The sequence below is a fragment of the Triturus cristatus genome, chromosome 12 (assembly GCF_964204655.1).
Source record: "Triturus cristatus chromosome 12, aTriCri1.1, whole genome shotgun sequence".
Lineage (NCBI taxonomy): Eukaryota > Metazoa > Chordata > Amphibia > Caudata > Salamandridae > Triturus > Triturus cristatus.
In genome coordinates this window covers 136,392,145-136,412,723 of record NC_140595.1, presented here as the reverse complement: position 1 = coordinate 136,412,723, position 20,579 = coordinate 136,392,145, and positions in this window count along the sequence as shown.

Here is a 20,579-nt window from a genome sequence, read left to right as displayed (position 1 = left end):
CGGAGGAAGAAAGCGTGAAGCTTCATGAAGCAATGGCCCTCTCCCCTAATACCAAAGTCAAGTGCCTTTTCACTAAAAACTATAAAACTAAAATGTAAGCTTGGAAGACAGTTTGGGATAAGCTATGTGCACAAGCTAAAAAGAAACAAATGGTACAGTAGAGTTTATTTCTATCTATTCTGATTTCCCATCAGTGTTTGAGGAGACTGACTACAGATGTAGAATCCAATTCTAAAATATAGGCCTGTGGGCATTTCAGCTCAAATATATATTCAAAGGTGTCATAATGCCTAACATTGATTGAGCACACTACCTTAAACCTTTACATTGGAATTCCAAACTGGTTATACATGAAATGTGTTTGGTGGATTCATGACTTAAACCAGTTAATTTTGAGGCTTGCTGTATACCTTTTGGCTTTGTATTTAGGGCTAAACCACTAATCACCAATCAATCATACAACATAAAACAAAATGAATTGTCCCGTTTCTCTATTGATGGTTTAAGAGACCCGGGGGCTCCAGCACTAATTCAAAATTCATCACTTTCTCTCCCGTTTAAGGGATTCCTTGCATTTTTGGGTCTTCAAAGCCTAGAGGGTTAATGCAAAACAGGAGGCATTGTACGTTGCAACTGTCACATAAATGAAAAATATGGCAGGCTAGTTGATGCATGCAATAAAACACACAAAAATCCCACAAACACCACACGTTCCATAAGGTCACTGTGGAGTCTTTGGTATAGATGTAAATGATACAGAATATAAGGTTATTCCCTATACTATCATAAGGGCATGCAAAGAATGAGTGACTTTACCCATGCTAAGTTAACCAGGGGTGAATTGCCTGTGCTCCTCCCCCCCTCATTTAACATGATGAAATTGGCATGCCCCTGATTGCCAACTTTAGCTTATCTTTAGGTCCCTAGTAAACAGTACAGAAATATTTCCAGGGCTTGTAATTTAAATGTCACAAATGAACTGCATCCATTGTGCCATCCACTGCAAACACAAGGAGATGAGGGACGGAGCGCGGAAACGTTTCAGACACTCACCCCCAGTCACAGATCTGGGTTGAATCCATCATCGTTCTTTAGCTGACTTGGCTACCTCAGTTCAGAGCCAGCTATATGAAAATCAGTCTTGACCCTATGCCGCATGGGAACAGTCCAGCCCGAGCTGCAGAGCCAGGTCCTTCCTGGACCGGAAACAAGCATCCTAGGACCGGTTTCAGGGTAACACCCCTCATTAGCCATGATAGCTTGAATCCAGTGGCAAAGTGAGCAAGGGACCCACGTCTGGGCATACCCTGCCAAATTAGGGCGAACAAAGCAAATACAAGGAGATGATGTACGGAGTGCTGAAACTTTTCAGACACTCACCCCCAGTCATAGATCTGGGTTGAATCCATCATTGTTCTTTAGCTCACTCCGCCACCCCAGTTCAGACCCCACCCATGTGCAAATCAGTCTTGGCCTTGTGCTTCATGGGAGCAGTCCTGCCCGAACTGCCAAGCCAGGTCTTCCCAGTGACAGTATATACATAACTGCAGACCTACTCCCTGTAGCGTGGTTGTGCAGTTTTAAAACTGTGAATTAGATGTGTCAAAATAATCCCTTTTGAGAGGCCTAAACCCTCATTTCAAACATTAATAAGTCAACCCTATGTAGGTTGTATTGCTCAGAAGGTGGGGCTCATGATATTTGAAAGTAGGACATGTAAAAGTTTAATGTTAAACGTCCTTACGGTGAAAAGACCCTAAAACCTATATTTTTACATATTATTTATTAAAATGTACTCTATTTTTTTTAAATTGGTTTTGGATTTTTCTATAGTTGTATTTTGTCTTTATTCTTTGTACTGAATACATTTTTTACACATTGCCTCTAAGTTAAGCCTGTCTGCTCTAAATGTAAATAAATGTAAATGTGTATAGCGCACTGCCACCCCCAACGGGGGTATCCTGGCGCTTTTACTCATACCGCTGTGGAACCCTTCCTGGCCTTTCCCTGTGAAATGTCCACTCCTGGGCACCCCCATGGTGAAGTCAGGCATCCCAGCGTTGCGGGGGGCGTTGTGGAGATTAAGCAAGCTATTGCCCAAAGTTGCAGCATGGGACCCATGATTAGAATAGGCACCGAGGCAAGAATTATCAGGTCCGAGGAAATTGAATCCAAGACCCGCCGAGGCGGGGGATTGAACGCTGGTCCCGGGCCAGAACTCTGCATCAGGGTCTGCCGCTCTAACCATTGAGCCACACTTCTCCACTGCTCTGTGACATAGCTACCATCAATTTGAGCTCTGGTTAATTTAATGACTTTGAGGGTTCACTCTGAGAAGGATTGTGGTTATTACTTAAGGTGGGTACCCACCCCCTCAGCTAATACCCCAATTTCTTTACCAACCCCCCTCATAGAGCTGAGGATGCAGAAGCCTAAGCTGTGCTTGGGTCTTTTAGAACAGGGTTATGCAGTTCTGAAGGCCGATCATTAAGACATGGAGTGCTGAGGAAGAGTTCTCAAAGGGATATTTTGCCAGTGATTTTTGAAAGAGTCCTTACGGTGAGATAGTTTGAAAAAACACGACCATTGAGTCCCTCCCCAAGCCCTTTTACAACACTGCACAGCCTTCGCAAGCAGCTTATTGGTACCCTACTCCGAACTGAACTCTGCTCTTCCCTTGTGTCTCAGGAAAGACTTGTAGCTGAGCGGTCTCTGTCACCTCTGTTTTCTTGTTAATATGAGTAATTAGTTTTACTGGGATGTTGCACCTCTAGTGTTATGGCCCTGATCAAGACATATTTTGAGGCCCTGGTTCGGAACAACTTCGAATTTTACTACCCATTTTGGCACAATTCTTAAGAAGACACTGACAAAAAGAGAGACTGTGTCAGAGATAGAAGTAGGCAGAGAGAGAGAAAGGAAGAGAAAGGGAGAGAGATGGAGAGAGGTTAAGAGAGAAAAATAGATGCAGCTGGGAGAAAGTCTACTTTCCCAGGGTACCCCTTGAACGGAGTGAACTGTGTGCAATTGCCAGATTCAACTATGTCTTAAAATGCCTCTGTGCGCCTCTCCAGACATAGGTCTATTTTTTAAGTCAAGTGAAGCTAGGCATATCAATATAAAAGTAGAGTGTCCTTCCGAAAAGACAGATTGCGTCAGTTTGATTTAACATGTTATATGTGTGCCTATTTAATGTGTCCTTATTAATCTCTCCAAACAATTAACCACAAAGCATTGTCTGTTTGGGTAAAATGAATAAGAAAATGAGATATCAAGCCTGTGGCTGAATTGCACAATTGTTCAATCCCAGCTTTCCAATTTGGCTAAATTGTGTGATACTGAGCAATTAATTCAATTGACTGGGCTTTCTTTTTCTTGATCATCACATTTTAAAGAACTCCAAGATAATTCACTTCAGAATGTGGGCTACACCAAACCTCTCACATATATAATTTCAGAGACTGTCATATTGTTTCACCTGTGTTCACAATATCCACCAAACACAGGAGAAACATATCAAATGACTTGCTGCTTGGGTTACTAATGGTCATCAGGGTAGAGGGGACTGTTGACAGACGTTTCTAACTTCATTATTAGATACTTCTGCGTCTAATAATTTGCCTCTAAATGCAGTGACAAAATCTAATCTACGAAAATGTAATGCTTCCAAATGTCTATAGAGATGCCACTTTTTTAATTTTGAAGACCCTCTATATAGAGTATGCACAACATGTGTTGCTTTGCGCTCTGGATTTCAGAGCCACGTCACACTCTTGACTCCATTCTCCCTATTAGTGTGCTGCGTTGTATGCCTGTAGTAAGTAATACAAGGCTCCTGGGCAGTGTTTAATTTGAGCCGGTGGTTTCAGGTGCTCAGCACCAGCACTTAATTGCCGCAACCTGCATTTATGACAGCTGCCACATGGTGGTGCTGTTTGTGTAATTTAAAGATGAGCAGAAAAACAGTGGTATGTTAATTTAATATGCATTAAAAACAACTAATGCCTGCCACCCAAGCCAATCTTATAGGTTTTGTGACCTCGAACAGTCTGAATTGTCACACTTGTAGCAGTCTGAAGGTTAGTAGTTGTGTAAGTACAGTGGCAATGTGCGGCGCAAACTGCGGTGGCCTCCTGACGAGGTCCTTGGCACTTGTTTTTTTTGCAAACAAAGGACTGCTCTTGGGCCTTAACAAACCCATTAGGCTTAAGAAAAACCTGGATAGTTGTTGAGTGTTGCACATTATGCTGTTGGCAATCACTTCTCTTTCTTTCTTTCTTGATGCATGAGCACTGCTCTGACTGTATGCTTAAAATGTGCAAAAATATTAATCAATAAAAAGATTTAAACAAAAAAAGAAAAAACCGGGATAGTTAAAGAGTTTCTGATTTTGGTGATGATTCTCATGTTTTCCTTATAACTGCGGCTCCAAGTGTGCTTATAATAATGAATCAGCTTTCCACACTGCAACACTGTGCCTACATGCGACCATACACAACTGTACTCTTGGACCACTGGAATTATGGGATTTTGCCGCTGCAGCATATTTTGAATAATTATTTATTTACCATGTAATTCATCATCTGCCACATAATCTGCAGATTTTAGGGGGAAAAATTGCTTCTAGCTCAAAAGGATCAACATATACTAAAAAAACACGGCAGCATGTGTCTCCCTACAGTGGAAGGCCCTTTGCGAAGTTCGACTGGGCCCCTTTCTGTTGCCTTTTGATATGTATTTTAGTGCTAAACTGGCAGTAATGAGGTAAAACCTTTGCCCAGACGCTTTTAACCTGCTTAAAAATGACAGAAAAATGAAGTAATACTATCACAAAATGTGTCGCATTATGCTGCATAATTGGGATTTTCCTGCCACATAATTTAATCAACCCTGTCGCATACTGTGGCCCTCCTCTGTCACTTAATTCCTGTGGCCCTGCTGTACGCTCACCACCTGCCAACAACTACACACCTTCACAGCAAAGGCGTGTGAGCCGTGTCTCCGCTTTCTCTATTTGTCACCAAAGGTGTTTTGAGGTTATTTGCTCACAGGAAGTAGTTTGTGTGATGAAGGTGCAGGCTGTGCGTCGATCCTAGGCCTTGCATGGGAAATGGGCCCTCCCACCGAAGAGACAGCCGGTGCCAAGCATTGACTTTTCAATGTCCCCTGCGCGTTCAGCCTTTGCTGTTTCTGCAGTTGTGAAGTGAGAGATGAAAAGGAAGCATTTCCAAACCCTCCCTGGCACAAGAAACGCGACTGGAACATTTCAGGGTTTAGGAACAGGAAACCTCCCTAAATGAAAAAAGCTGGCTGAGTGAGCTAGCTGGGACCCGGATTATCCACACTGTGTGTGTGTGTGTGTGTGTGAGCATTGGCAAATGTACTTCGCCTCCTGGTAATAATGAGTCATGGAAGCCTGTGGTTACTTTCTGGAAGGGGCTGGGCGAGGCTGGGGAGGAGACGGGAGGGGCAGAGTGCAACCCTATGTGCTACTTTAAAAAAAAAGTCAGTTGGTTGTAAACTGTTAGTATTCGAAACAAAACAGGGTGGGGCTGAGCTCACAGCTACTCTTGTGGAAAGGCGGGACAGTGACAGTGAGCTGCCTCGTGCCTCTGCTATGGTACGGTCCATGTAGGCAGCCCGTCAGAGGGAAATGGCTATATTTACTTCAAAGTGCGCAATTAGAGTCACTGAAAATGACACCATGGCACCCATGATTACACTGTCATTGAAAGATTTGTATTTTATTTTACTCTGCAATTAATGTTGACAGGGATGTTTTGCCAGTGTATGGAAAAAGTCCGGCATCACTGTTTTTCAGCTCCCTAGACTGTGACACTGGTCTGGAGTCCCTTTCAGTGCGCGTGCTGGGTGGCGTTTTTAACTTGCACATGTGGCAAAGCACCGATTAAATGCTCCTATAGGGTGCCCACATTTTCAGACCTAAATAAACAGAAGGTCATGGGGATAGAAAAGGGGCTCTGTTTGCTGCACAGCCCGCCATGGTTAGTATGTATATATTATATATATATATATATATATATATTTATTCACTGAAAAAACAAAGGTTAAATTGACGTTATATTTTGGAATTGTAATAATAATTGTAATACGATCTTACTTGACATTAAAAAAAAAAAAATCACAAAAAAACCCAAAGGTTAAAGGATGCTATAGTTAGGTGAACATGTCAGTTAACACATACCATTTAAAAAAACATAAAGCCACTGAAATTGTATTGTATTGTTTTGTAATTGCATTTGTATGGCGCTTACTACCCCTGACGAGGCGTCAAAGCGCTTTTTTGACGAGTAGCACACTACTCTGGGACCCATAGAGGATTAGTGTTGAATTAGTATAGTGAAACATGCAAGTACATTTTAAGTGCTGGATAGGTTAGTCAGTTATTTAGATTCGGAATGATAGCAGAAGAATAGAAGAGGAAAAAAGGTTAGTATTTATATAGCGCTTGTTACGCCTGATGTGGTGTTGAAGCACGCTACTCCGGAAACCCATAAAGGATTAGTGGTGAATTAGTATGGTGAAATATGAAAGTAATTTGAGTGGTGGATATTAGTCAGTTATTTGGAGTGAGAAGGATAGCGGAGGGAGAGAAGGGGAAGAAAGGTTTGCATTCATATAGCACCCGTTACCCCTGGTGGGTGTTGAAGCGCTTTTCTGGCGAGTAGCATGCTGCTCCGGAATCCATAAAGGCTTAGTGTTGAAAATTAGTATAGTGAAATATGAAGTAATTTCAGTCGTGGATATATTATTCAATTATTTGGATAGAGAAGGGTAGTTGGCGGGGTAGAAGAGGGAAAGAGGTATTTATATAGCGCTTGCTACCCCTGATGGGGTTTTGAAGCGCTTTTTTGGCGAGTAGCACGCTGCTCTGGAACCCATAAGGATTAGTATTGAATTAGTATGGCGAAACATGAAATTAATTTGAGTGGTGGATATTTTAGACAGTTATTTGGATTGAGAAGGGTTGGGGAGGGGTAGAAAGGGAAAAAGGTTTGCATTTATATAGCGCTTGAAAACCTGATGGGGTGTTGAAACGCTTTATTGGCAAGTAGCACGCTACTCTGAAACCCATAAAGGATTAGTGGTGAATTAGCATAGTGGAATATGGAATTTGAGAAGTGAACATGTTAGTCTGTGTGTGTGCTTGTGTTGCCGGTCTGACTGTAAATCCTCTTTTTTCCCGTGTACCCCGTACGTGTTCCCCCTGAGTGCCGTGTGCCCCCTCTCGCCGTTCTTCTTTTTTCAGCCCCCTCCCTCTTAGGGTTTTCTAGGCCTTCTCGCCACTTTTCCAGGCCACCTCGCCGCCCTTTTTTGCCGCCTTTTTTCCAGGCCTCCTCGCCGCTCTTTTTTCCCGCCTTCGGATTCCCCCGCCTACCCGCCCGCCTCCTGCCTCCCAGCTGACCCCTCCTCCCCGGCTACCCTTAAATGGCGGCCGCTGCGAGGCAGACGTAGCAACCCTTGACCCTCGGGTAGGTCGCTCCCCTGCTCACGCAGCGCCACCAGTCCCTGACTGCCCTCCTCACTGTTCTCCTCCTGTGAGTGTGTGTGAGTGTGCTCCCTCTTTTCCCGTGTACCCCGAGTGCTAGTGTTGCCGGTCTGACTGTAATCCTCTTTTTCCCGTGTACCCCGAGTGCTTGTGTTGCCGGTCTGACTGTAAATCCTCTTTTTTCCCGTGTACCCCGTACGTGTGCCCCCTGAGTGCCGTGTGCCCCCTCTCGCCGTTCTTCTTTTTTCAGCCCCCTCCCTCTTAGGGTTTTCTAGGCCTTCTCGCCACTTTTCCAGGCCACCTCGCCGTCCTTTTTGCCGCCTTTTTTACAGGCCTCCTCGACGCTCTTTTTTCCCGCCTTCGGATTCCCCCGCCTACCCGCCCGCCTCCCGCCTCCCAGCTGACCCCTCCTCCCCGGCTACCCTTAAATGGCGGCCGCTGCGAGGCAGAGGTAGCAACCCTTGACCCTCGGGTAGGTCGCTCCCCTGCTCACGCAGCGCCACCAGTCCCTGACTGCTCTCCTCACTGTTCTCCTCCTGTGAGTGTGTGTGAGTGTGCTCCCTCTTTTCCCGTGTACCCCGAGTGCTTGTGTTGCCGGTCTGACTGTAATCCTCTTTTTCCCGTGTACCCCGAGTGCTTGTGTTGCCGGTCTGACTGTAAATCCTCTTTTTTCCCGTGTACCCCGTACGTGTGCCCCCTGAGTGCCGTGTGCCCCCTCTCGCCGTTCTTCTTTTTTCAGCCCCCTCCCTCTTAGGGTTTTCTAGGCCTTCTCGCCACTTTTCCAGGCCACCTCGCCGTCCTTTTTGCCGCCTTTTTTACAGGCCTCCTCGACGCTCTTTTTTCCCGCCTTCGGATTCCCCCGCCTACCCGCCCGCCTCCCGCCTACCAGCTGACCCCTCCTCCCCGGCTACCCTTAAATGGCGGCCGCTGCGAGGCAGAGGTAGCAACCCTTGACCCTCGGGTAGGTCGCTCCCCTGCTCACGCAGCGCCACCAGTCCCTGACTGCTCTCCTCACTGTTCTCCTCCTGTGAGTGTGTGTGAGTGTGCTCCCTCTTTTCCCGTGTACCCCGAGTGCTTGTGTTGCCGGTCTGACCGTAAATCCTCTTTTTTCCCGTGTACCCCGTACGTGTGCCCCCTGAGTGCCGTGTGCCCCCTCTCGCCGTTCTTCTTTTTTCAGCCCCCTCCCTCTTAGGGTTTTCTAGGCCTTCTCGCCACTTTTCCAGGCCACCTCGCCGTCCTTTTTGCCGCCTTTTTTCCAGGCCTCCTCGCCGCTCTTTTTTCCCGCCTTCAGATTCCCCCGCCTACCCGCCCGCCTCCCGCCTCCCAGCTGACCCCTCCTCCCCGGCTACCCTTAAATGGCGGCCGCTGCGAGGCCGCGCAGCGGACGCGCGCAGCGGACGCGCGCAGCGGGCGCGCGGCTGGCGCGCCGAAGGCGCGCCTAAGGCAAGCCCGTCTGCGCCCGTCCGCGCCTGGACCGCGCCCAGTGCCACAACCCCTGGCCCCTGCGACCTCCACCTCCCCCGCCGCCCCCACCTGACCTACGACTCCGCCGTCCTCACCGCTCTCAACCCTGGCCACACGCCGGGCTGCTGCCACGCCACCCCAAAGCGGACCCACGGACCCTTCACCTGCCGCAACTGACATTTCACCTGCCTACGAACTCACATCGCACCCAACAGGAACGACTCGCCCGGAAACAACCTCGACTGCATCCTGGTCAACACCCGATCCGCCCACAGGCACGCCATCGAACTGTGGAACCTCATCGACTCTACAAACCCGGACATCGCCTTCCTCACCGAGACCTGGATGAACCCCTCCTCGGCACCCGACATCGCCATAGCCATCCCCGACGGCTACAAAATCATCAGGAAAGACCGCACCAACCGCACCGGAGGAGGCATCGCCATCGCCCACAAGAGCTCCATCCGCATCGCTACCTACACCGACGACTCACTCCCCGACGCCGAGCACCTCCACTTCTCAATCCACAGCGACCCCAAGACCACCCTCAGAGGCACCCTCATATACAGACCACCAGGACCACGCACAAAGTTCAGCGAAGACATCGTAGACTTCATCAGCCCACACGCACTCCCGTCCACCGACTACATCCTCCTAGGGGACCTCAACTTCCACCTGGAGAACCGCACCGACAACAACACCACCGCCTTATTGGACAACCTCACCAACCTGGGACTGAAACAACTAGTCAACACCCCCACCCACTACGCCGGACACACGCTCGACCCCATCTTCTCCTCCAGCAAACACATCTCGTTCAGCCACACCACTGAACTCTCCTGGACAGACCACAGCTGTGTCCACTTCAGCTTCAAGAAGACCAACGTACACCACCACGCCCAACAACCACCAAGAAGACAGTGGAACCGAATCACCACGGAACAACTCGCATCAACCCTCTCTCAGAACCCACCCACCAGCACTACAGACCCCAACGAAGCCGCCAACAACCTCACGAGCTGGATCTCAGACTGCGCCAACCTCCTGGCCCCCCTGAAGACCCAAGCAAACAAAAACAACCACAAGAAAAACTCCTGGTTCACCCCCGACCTCAAGGACTCCAAAAAAGAATGCCGCACCCTCGAGAAGGCCTGGCGCCTCAACCAAACCGACGAGAACATGTCTGCCCTCAAGAACGCCACCCGCAAACACCACCAACTCCTCCGCGCCGCACGAAAATCAGCCTTCCAGAACAGACTAGACAACAACGCCCACAACAGCAAGGAACTATTTGGCATCGTCAAAGAGCTCTCCAACCCCGACGCCGAAAACAACTCCATCCCTCCCTCACAGGACCTCTGCGACTCCCTCGCAGCCTTCTTCCACCACAAGATCACCGACATCTACAACAGCTTCACCACAACCAACACGAGCCCTCCACCGGAACCCGCCACCGACAACACCACCATCCACACCTGGAACCCAACCACCACCGAGGAAACCACCCGCGTCATGAACTCCATCCACTCAGGATCACCATCCGACCCCTGCCCGCACCACATCTTCAACAAAGCCAACAACATCATCGCACCCCACCTCCGAGACGTCATCAACACATCTTTTACCACCACCACCTTCCCGGAGAACTGGAAACACGCCGAACTGAACGCCCTCCTAAAGAAACCAACAGCAGACCCCACCGAACTCAAAAACTTCCGGCCCATCTCGCTCCTACCGTTCCCCGCCAAAGTGATTGAGAAAATCGTCAACGCTCAACTCACCACCGCCCTGGAAACCAATGACTCACTCGACCCCTCACAGTTCGGCTTCAGAGCTAACCACAGCACCGAGACCGCCATCATCGCAGCCACGGACGACATCAGATCCCTGACCGACAAAGGAGAAACCGTGGCCCTCATACTCCTGGACCTCTCTGCAGCATTCGACACGGTCTGCCACCGTACCCTGATACGTCGCCTCAACAACGCCGGCATCAGAGGCAAGGCCCTGGAATGGATCATCTCCTTCCTCTCCGGAAGAACTCAGAGAGTCCGCCTCCCCCCCTTCAGATCCACAGCTACGGAGATCATCTGCGGCGTCCCCCAAGGATCCTCCCTCAGCCCTACCCTCTTCAACATCTACATGACCCCCCTGGCGAACATCGCACGTAAACACGGACTCAACCTCATATCCTACGCAGACGACACCCAGCTCATCCTATCCCTCACCAACAACCCCACCTCAGCAAGAACCAGACTACACGAAGGCATGAAGGAAGTAGCGAACTGGATGACAGACAGCCGGCTTAAACTGAACACAGAGAAGACGGAGGTCCTCATCCTCGGCCCTACACTCACCGCCTGGGACGACTCCTGGTGGCCCCCCGCCCTAGGCAGCACTCCCCAACCCACCGACCACGCACGCAACCTCGGCTTCATCCTGGACTCATCCCTCTCCATGACCAGACAGGTCAACGCGGTGACCTCGGCATGCTTCAACACTCTCCGCATGCTCCGCAAGATCTTCCGCTGGATCCCCACCGATACCAGGAAGACCGTCACCCACGCCCTCGTCACCAGTCGCTTGGACTATGGGAACACTCTGTACGCCGGCATCACCACCAAGCTGTAGAGGAAACTTCAACGAATCCAGAACGCGGCCGCACGACTCATCCTGAACATACCCCGCCACTACCACATCTCCGGACACCTGAAGAAACTCCACTGGCTCCCAGTCAACAAGAGGATCACCTTCAGACTCCTCACCCACGCACACAAAGCCCTGCACAACCTCGGACCAAAACTCATCAACCACCTCGTCTCCTTCTACACTCCTCCTCGCACCCTACGCTCGAGCGGACAAGCCCTGGCAGCCGTACCTCGCATTCGCAAAGCCACCGCCGGAGGCAGGTCTTTCTCTTACCTAGCAGCGAAGACCTGGAACTCTCTTCCCAGCTACCTTCGCGCCATACAAGACCACCTCCCCTTCAGAAGGCAGCTCAAGACCTGGCTCTTCGAGCACTGACCCCCCCCCCCCCAGTGCCTTGAGACCCGTACGGGTGAGTAGCGCGCTTTATAAATGCAATTGATTAATTGATTGATTGATAGTGGATAGATAGAAGATTGAAGGATTTTTTTTTCTTCTTTTTTTTAGGCCATAGCAGTAGGAGGAGGCTTTTGGATGAGTAAAAAGGGGTTTTGGAGGGGGAAGAGTCAGAGGGAAGAGTTTAGAAAGGTTTGTTTTGGGGGATGGGTATTGTAAAAGAGTTGTCAGATGATGCAAGGAGGGGTAGAGTAGGAGAGAGTCTAGACATGGTTATTTTGGTGATCATAGTAGTGGTATGGGGTTTGGGATAAATGAGAGAGTGGATGTAGAGGGTATAGTGATGGATGTATAGGGTGAGAGATAGGGTAGTGCATTTGAAAGAGTAGTAGAAAGATGTTTGAGATGAGTCATAAAGTTGGGCTAGAAGATATATTGAGAAAAGTTTAGGCTGAGAAATAGGGTAGTGCATTGGAAATGCCAAATTAGAAGAAAGTGATAAATATATAGATCCATAAGTACATTGAAAGTATATAGATTCATAAAGGAGTTAAGTATATGTAGATTAAAGTTATTGGTAAAGGTACAGGATGAGAAATAGGGTAGTGCATTGGATATGCTTTTTCATATGAGGGAAAATTTGTTGCAGCGTTTTTATAGTGACAAAGCTTGATCTTTCTAGTTTGTCCACTTGGGCATTTATCAACAGGTTGGAGTCCATGGTCATTCCGAGGTTTCTTACTTCCTTTGATACTTAAGACGGTGATCCCAGTTCATCTGAGCAGGTCGCAAGCGGGTCATAATGTTTCCAATCGCCACACGGGAGTATTTCCGTTTTGGAAGCATTCAATTTCAGATGGCTCCAAGTCATCCACTGATCCACGGCTCTGAGACAACTGAAAATTAGGAATTTTCCAATGTCTTTGGGGAATTCCAGTTGAAGGAGAATTTGTGTGTCATCTGCATAGTTATAGCACGTGAGGTGAAATTGATTGATCAGTTCCGGTAATGACTTCATGTAGATGTTGAAAAGCATGGGCAAGATGATAGAGCCTTGAGCGACCCCTGCTTTTGTGGAGTATGGTTTGGACGAGAAAGGTGGGGTATGGATGACATTAGTTTTGTTTCGAAGATAGGACACGATCCAGTCTAGAGCAGTTCCCTTTATGCCGGTTTCATATAGTCTTTGTTTCAGAGTGTCATGGTCAACTGTGTCAAAGGCAGCCGAGAGGTCCAAGAGGAGTAGCGTAGCAACCCTGTTGCGGTCTACTGCATTCTTCAGGTCATCCCAGATGGCAAGGAGGGCAAATTCAGTGCCTCTTCCCGGACGGAATCCTGTTTTGGAAGTCTAAAAATATATCATTGACTTCAATGAATTGTGACATCTGGGTGAATGCTGCTCTTTCTATCAGTTTGCCCAGGAAACGTCCATTTGTAATGGGTCTGTAGTTGTCAGGGTTCAGCGAGTCCAAGTTTGTTTTCTTCAGTAAAGGCGCGTATGTGTGACTTTTTGAGTTCATCTGGAAATATTCCGGTAGTTAAGGAATCGTCGATGTTTCTTACTGGAGTGGCAGCAGAGGTTGTTAAAAGAATTGTCTTGAACGTTTGTGGTGGACAGGGGTCAGAAGGGCTGCCGGCAGGCCTGCTTGCTTTGACTAGGTCCATAAATTAATCGTGTGAGATGTGTTGGAAAGAATGGAGAGGCTGGGTTAGAGTATTCTTGGATTGTTGTTTTGTACAAGGGTTAGTGCTGGTGCTTTGTTTCTGTTTTAAGTACGAGTCCAAAGTGTCTGCTTTGTCCTTGTAATGATTTTCCAGTTTGTGTGTGAAATCTTGAGTAACAGGATAAGTTCCTTCTAGGCAATTTGGTTTGCGAAATTCATTTAGTATTTTATAGAGCTCTTTATTTGTACATTTAGCATTTTGAATTCTGTCTGAATAATACCTTTACTTAGATTTTTTGATAGCTGACTTGTATAATCTGTTAATTGTCTGTAGGTGAAATTTGTCTTGTTTGGCGTGTGTTTTGAGCCAAGTACGTTGCAGCTTTCTAATTTGTTGTTTTATGTCTTTTATTTCTATTTTTCTCCAAGGCGCATTTTTTATTTTGTTCTGTTGTGTGGTTTTGAGTGGTATTAGGATGTCAAAAGCTTCCTGTAGCCACACATATAGATTTTGAACAGAATGTATTGTTTCCAGATTTGTACTGCATGTTAGTTGTGTTTCTAAGTGTTCCAAATTGAGTTTGTTCCACGGCCGATAGGTGGATGGATATAAGGTATTTTTAGGTGAGTCGCTTAGTGTTGTTTTATTTTGGAAAGCAAGTGGTAGTCTGACCATGTGAGTGGAGTTATAGTTTGAAAGGTAACTAGTTCAGTATTAGCAAAAATGACATCTAGGATATGTCCAGCGATGTGTGTGGGTTTGTGGACAATCTGATGCAGGTTCAGTGCGTCTAGGCCAGTGATTATTGTTTTTGGATGGGTCATCTTGGGTTTGTCAAACCAAATGTTGAGGTCACCCAGAACGCATAGGTTGGAGTGTATTGTTATCAGGTTTGATACTGTGTCTAGAAGTACGTCTGGGAATGTCGCCTTGCTAGGTGGAGGTCTGTAAAGGAGCAGGAAGTTAAAGGAGGAAGACAGTGTAGTATTGCATCTTGTTAGAAGAGCCTCACAATTCTATATGGAGATGTCGTCAACATTAGTGATATGTAATGTTTGCCTGAACACAACAGCTAGACCACCTTCTTTTTTGCCTATACGATTTTGGGTGGTCGTTTGATAGCCTAGAGGAACGGCTTCATGCATGAATGAAGCCATATCATCTCCCAACCATGAGTCAGTTATGAATAGTATGTCTGATTTTGTATCTGTGAGAAAGTCGTAGATGTGATGCTTATTTTTAGAGAGGAATCGAGCATTTATTAGTAGACAGTTTAGAGAATGGCCTTTGGTGATAGTGAGACTTTGTTTTGTACAAGAGTGATCAGTATTGTGTGGGTTTGCAGCAGGTGTGTTTTTAGTGTTGGCATTAGTGTGTGTATGTGGTGGAGATGGTGTTTGAGAGGGAGTTGTTGTGCAGTGTTGTTTTCATGCTGTAACATAGTTGTGCAGTAGACATGGGGAAGCGAAGTTGTGAGGTGTGGCACGCTGCTTATAGTGTTTGCGTGTGTTTAGGGCAGAAGGTGTATGAGTCAAGGGTGGTGGTGCAGCATGTGGGTCATGTAGTAAGGTTCAAAATTGTCCAATGGATGAGAGGCAGCTAGAAGAGAGTTGCTGTGTTGCTGTATCTGTGGTAGGTGTGGTGGAAGAGAAAGAGAAACTTGGCATTGAAGTTTGTTCCTTTGTGTGGTTTGAAAGGTGGGTGTATGTTTGTATTTTGTGATGGTAAGTATTATGAGGTGTTGCGCTATGAAGATCTTGTTGTGCTGGTGTGTGATATGTTTTATTTTTTAGGAGAAGTGAAAAGGGGTGCTGGTGTATTTGTTTCATGCAATGGATTTGGTTGTATAGTATTGTTTGTGAGAGGAGGTTGTAAGGTAGAGGGGGTGGTGATGTGTTTATGAGTAGTGTATGTTGTGTGTAGGATGGAATTAAGTAGAGGTAAGAGTGTTTATCTTCGACTAGTTTGTTGCAAGAGTTAAAAAGTGTGGTGGTGTGCAGTGTATGTGTTGTGCGTTAGGGTTATTATGGTAGAGGGAAGAGGAGGGTGTTGGTTGTACAAATGATAGAAGGCTGATTATATGTTTGTTAGTGATAAAAGGTCGTCAATTCAATTCAGTATTTTTTTATTAAAGATTTGGAACTCCAAGAAGGTCCACATAAAAAATGCATGCATATTATTACACGTAATAAAACATAACAGTAGCTCCTGATTCGTATACAAAATAAAGTCAAAGTTCAATTTCGGCTAGAAGATCAATTTGGAATTAGCGGCAAGAAGAAGGAAATAACAGAACATCTCCTAAAATGTGCAAAGGGCAGAATGTATCAGCCAGTTCATATGCAAAACAGAGTCCAAAGTTCAATTTTGACTAAAAAGTTCGATTTGGAATTAGCAGCAAGAAAAAGGAATAACTAAGCATATCCAAACCTGTGCAAAAAGCAATTCAGTAGCAGCCAGTTCATATGCAAAATACATCCAAACTCCCACTTCAATTAAGTTTTCAAATTAACAACAAGAACAGAGTGGGAAACAAACGCAACATATCCCTATTGTGCAAAATAGAATGAATAGCAGCCAATCAGCATGCAAAATGCAATTTTAGAAAGGACGAAATACTAATACTTTGTAGAAAGTTGACAGATAAGGGGGTTGATTATCCAATTAAAAATATATAAAAGATTTAAAATATATACATAAACTCCTTAAAATAATTAAAAAGTTTTACGCACACTGCTTCATTTTTTGAACAAAAGAGATAATCTCAGGCTGATGCAACATTTTTTAATGCAATTTTGTAAGAACATAGGCCGAAGCCAACGATGACGACTCGAAGCCAATACTGGACAAACAAACCTAACATGGTCCAGGGTCTGAATGCTCAGCTTACACAAGTTACAAGTTTTTCCATTATTCAAATTCTGGGACCAGTTTGCTGTTAAGTCGTTTAGAGGTAAAAGATTAATGCGACATAAAATGAGCAAATGTCGAAATCTGTGTTCTAAATTCCAAAATTGGTAATTTTGTGCATTTCTCTGTGAGTTTGTCCAGGATATTAGCTTTAATCTTTCTTTAGAATTGCAAAATGTAATGTCTCAATTAAAGCTAATTTTTCCACTTAAGGTTTTTAGGAGAGATTTAAATCCTAATGGCGGGAGTGTGAACACTGGTTCTTCTTGTATACCAAAGATTTTTTGTGCAAATGAGAAATCATGGTAAAAAGAGTAATTACCAGCCTTAACATTGAAGATTTCATGACACATAAGGCCTCTTAGTGAATCTGGCTCGCTATTTTTTAACTGATATCCCCAGCGTAGAACCCTAGTTAGACCTGGGATATAGGAGCTTATCAAGCCGAATTCCAGTCTAATTGCTGCAGTTGGAACTGACGTGTTAAAATTCCTTATTTTACGTGTTATTTGACCTTCAATCCTATCTAAAAAACTCCAGTCCTTAACAGGGATTGATTCAATCGCATAGAGCAAGGTTGGGGGAATCTTTGCCTTAAAAACCATCAGTAGATGTAAAAAGTGTCTTCTGCCCATAGCACTGTAAAAAATACGCACACCATTTGCGTGGGATGTAGCTTTACAAGTGCTATGTTCAATATGAGGTTTGTTCTTCGTACTGCCTGTTAAAAGTTTCCCTAAATAAAGGTGTGAGTCTACCACCTCCAGCTTTTCAGGACCAATTCGCCACTTAAAATTACATGATTGTATTTTTTTAATATTTTTCATAATTAAAATTTTACTTTTAGAGATATTTATTTTCAAAAAGGGTTCCACTGTATATTTCTGTAGTGATACCAACTTTATATTCAACCCAATAGGGGTTAGATCCATTACTACTATATCATCTGCATATAAAAGACATGCAAAAGGCCGGGTACTTATCTTTGGTGCATCTCCCTCAGTTTGAGCAAAACAATCAGGTAAGTCTGCTATGTGTAGAGAAAATAGCAACGGTGCTAACAAGCAGCCTTGTTTCAAACCATTTTCTGTAGGGATTATATCTGATAAACCTTGATTTCCACCCATTAGTATCTGGCACCAAGTTTGCGAATGAAGTGCAATAATTAAGGATAGCAGGGGTGAAGGCAAACCCATTTTTTGCAATTTTCTCCATAATAGGGGTCGATCTACCTTATCGAAGGCTGTAGAAAAGTCTATGAAAGCCATGTATACATTTGAGTTACAAGAAATTGTGTATTTCTCATCAATTAATTTCAACATAGAGATATTATCTAGAGTAGAATGATTTTTTTCTAAAACCCGCTTGTTCTATTGGGAGGACTTTCTTCTCCGTCACCCATTCCGTAAGGTGATCGAGGATACTACGTGCAAATATTTTCCCCACCGCATCCAGTAAGGCTATTTGCCGATAATTGTCTGGGTGTGTTCTAGAACCCTTTTTGTACGGAGGTATTAAAATACTTCCCGACCAAGATGGTGGTGTCTTCCCCTGGGAGTAACAAAGATTAAATATTGGAGCAAGATAGGTAGCCCACAAAAGTGGCTCCTTTTTAATTAACGTCATGGGAATTTCATCAGGACCCATTGCTCCCTGAGGATCTCATTTTTTTAATAGCTCCGGCCACTTCATCGATTGAATGTAGGCAATTGGATACAGAAGTATTAGACTGATCGGGTGCCGCATTATTTAATCTAAAGGAATTAAGATTTGCAGAATACAATTCTAGCAAGTGTAGTTTCCATTCCTCTTCTTTTATGGGTATAGGGAGAGATTTTACTCTAGTGCCACAGCAGTCGGCAATTCATTCCCAATACCTTTTGGAATTATTTTTAAAGGCTGCCTCTTTTAGCTGTATCCAAACACCATATTCCTTTATTTGTCTTAGGGAGCATTTTTTCCTCAGTCTTTTCCTCTTTAATAGGTTTATTAAATTACTCACACAAAAAATTCAGGAACTTGGCCCTCACTAATTTATTCATTTCCCTATTTATAGTAAGCAATGGATTAGAATATGATCTCCGTTTAACTGGAGCATGTGTCAATTCGCAAGATTTAGCCAGGAGACCTATCTTATGGGAAAAGGCTACAAGTAGATCAGGTTGGATAGAGTCACACTCGACCGATATTAAGTGCGGCTGGTCTCTTATTAGTGTCGCTAAGTGCGCTTTTAATTTAGCAGTCGCTCGAGTGTTCCAATGAATTCTGCCATTTGTTACATTGAACCCTACTGTGTCACCTTTAAAATTCCAGGGCATATCTTAGTACAAGTAAAATCAAATTTAAAGCAAATCAGCATATGGTCACTGAAAACATTTCCCAGGACATCCATATTTGTAAGTTTACGGAAAAAATCTGCAGAAACAATTAAATAATCTATAATCGAGCTCCCATTTGGCGCCTTATGAGTGTAGTTTGCGGGAATATCTTTTTCTAGCCTCCCATTAGCAATTATGAGATCTAAACTTTTCAAACCTTCAAGTAATAAAACTCCTCTTTTATCTGTCCTGCTATTATTCAGAAATTGGGCAGTGGGCTATTTAAGGCTTCATTTTTTTCGGTGTTAGAAAATACCCTTATACTATGAGATGAAACTTTGGAGTTCAAATCTCGAACTAATAAAAAGGACGTGCAGTCTTCGATTTCTAGGGTAGAGGAGATAAAAAGGAATAGATCTTTTAATAGATAAGAATGCGATGCGTCGGGAGGTAAATATGCATTTATGATCAAAAGGGAGTCCAAGTGAACCTGGCCATCCTTATGATCTAACTTAATCGCTTGAATTAGGTTAGAGGCATGAAAAATGTCTTTAAATGACCAACTAAGGCTTGTACTTAACAAAATAGCAATACCTCCTTTAGCGTGACCTCTATTCACAGGGAGCGCAGGCCGGCTCAGCACTGTATCATCTTCGGTGGACCAGTTCTTTGTGATCCAAGTCTCTTGTAGACAAATTATATCGGCATTCTGCTCTTTTAAAAATAAGAGTTTGTTTTTATTAATGCTTAAGCCGGCTGCGTTCCAAGATATCACGTTAATATCCTTGCTAGGAAGAGATCCCACATTTTAGGCCTAAGGGTCTATTTGAATTAAGAGCGCCTGCAACCCAACTCCATTTCTTATCTTCCTCCTCTACGGGAAGCACATGCTGAATATTTTTCTCTGTGAGAAATGAAACCCTCCTACCTTCTTTACTGAGGAAAACCTGCAAAATACTCTCTTTCTCCATCATAGGTATGCCTCTTGCGGAGGTTTCTAGATCAATGTTAGGCAGCTTATTTTGGGCCACCTTTTTTAATGATAGCTCCACTTCTGGTAATAGAACATCAATGCCACAACAACGTAATTTATCGCTGTGTGCCATTATCAAATGGGAGATAGCTTTGGATGCAAATGTTACTCTTGCACCCCTAGGATTGTTGTATTTTTGAGCCTCCACCAGAGCTATGTCATTACTTTCAATCATCTGTAGGCCCGAAATTTCAGAAAAGCAACCCAACAGAAAGTTTCTATTCATATATAGCTCATGGTCAAAAATAAACAGAAAATCCAGGCTATATGGGGCAGGCTGGGAGTTAATACCTAGGCTAGTTACCTCAGAGGAATTATAAATGACATTATTACCAAGAGAGGAAGCAAATAGAGAAGCATCGGGGTTCAAAATACTCTGAACAATAGGTGTAACACTTCCATCTAATGTCACTGCATCTTTGGTAGACTTAATAGGTACACTTGAATTCAGCGAGGAGGAACAAGGACCCAATGGATTGTACTCTGTTTGTCCATCTTCTTTCTTCAGAACATTTAAATCCAGCTTTGGTGATATATTAAGGATATGGTTGGGGTCGAAGCATAACCGTAGTGACATTTTTTTATTTATCCTTCAGCGTTTTTCCCTCTTTTCCTTCGTCTTTTTCTTACAGGCGTT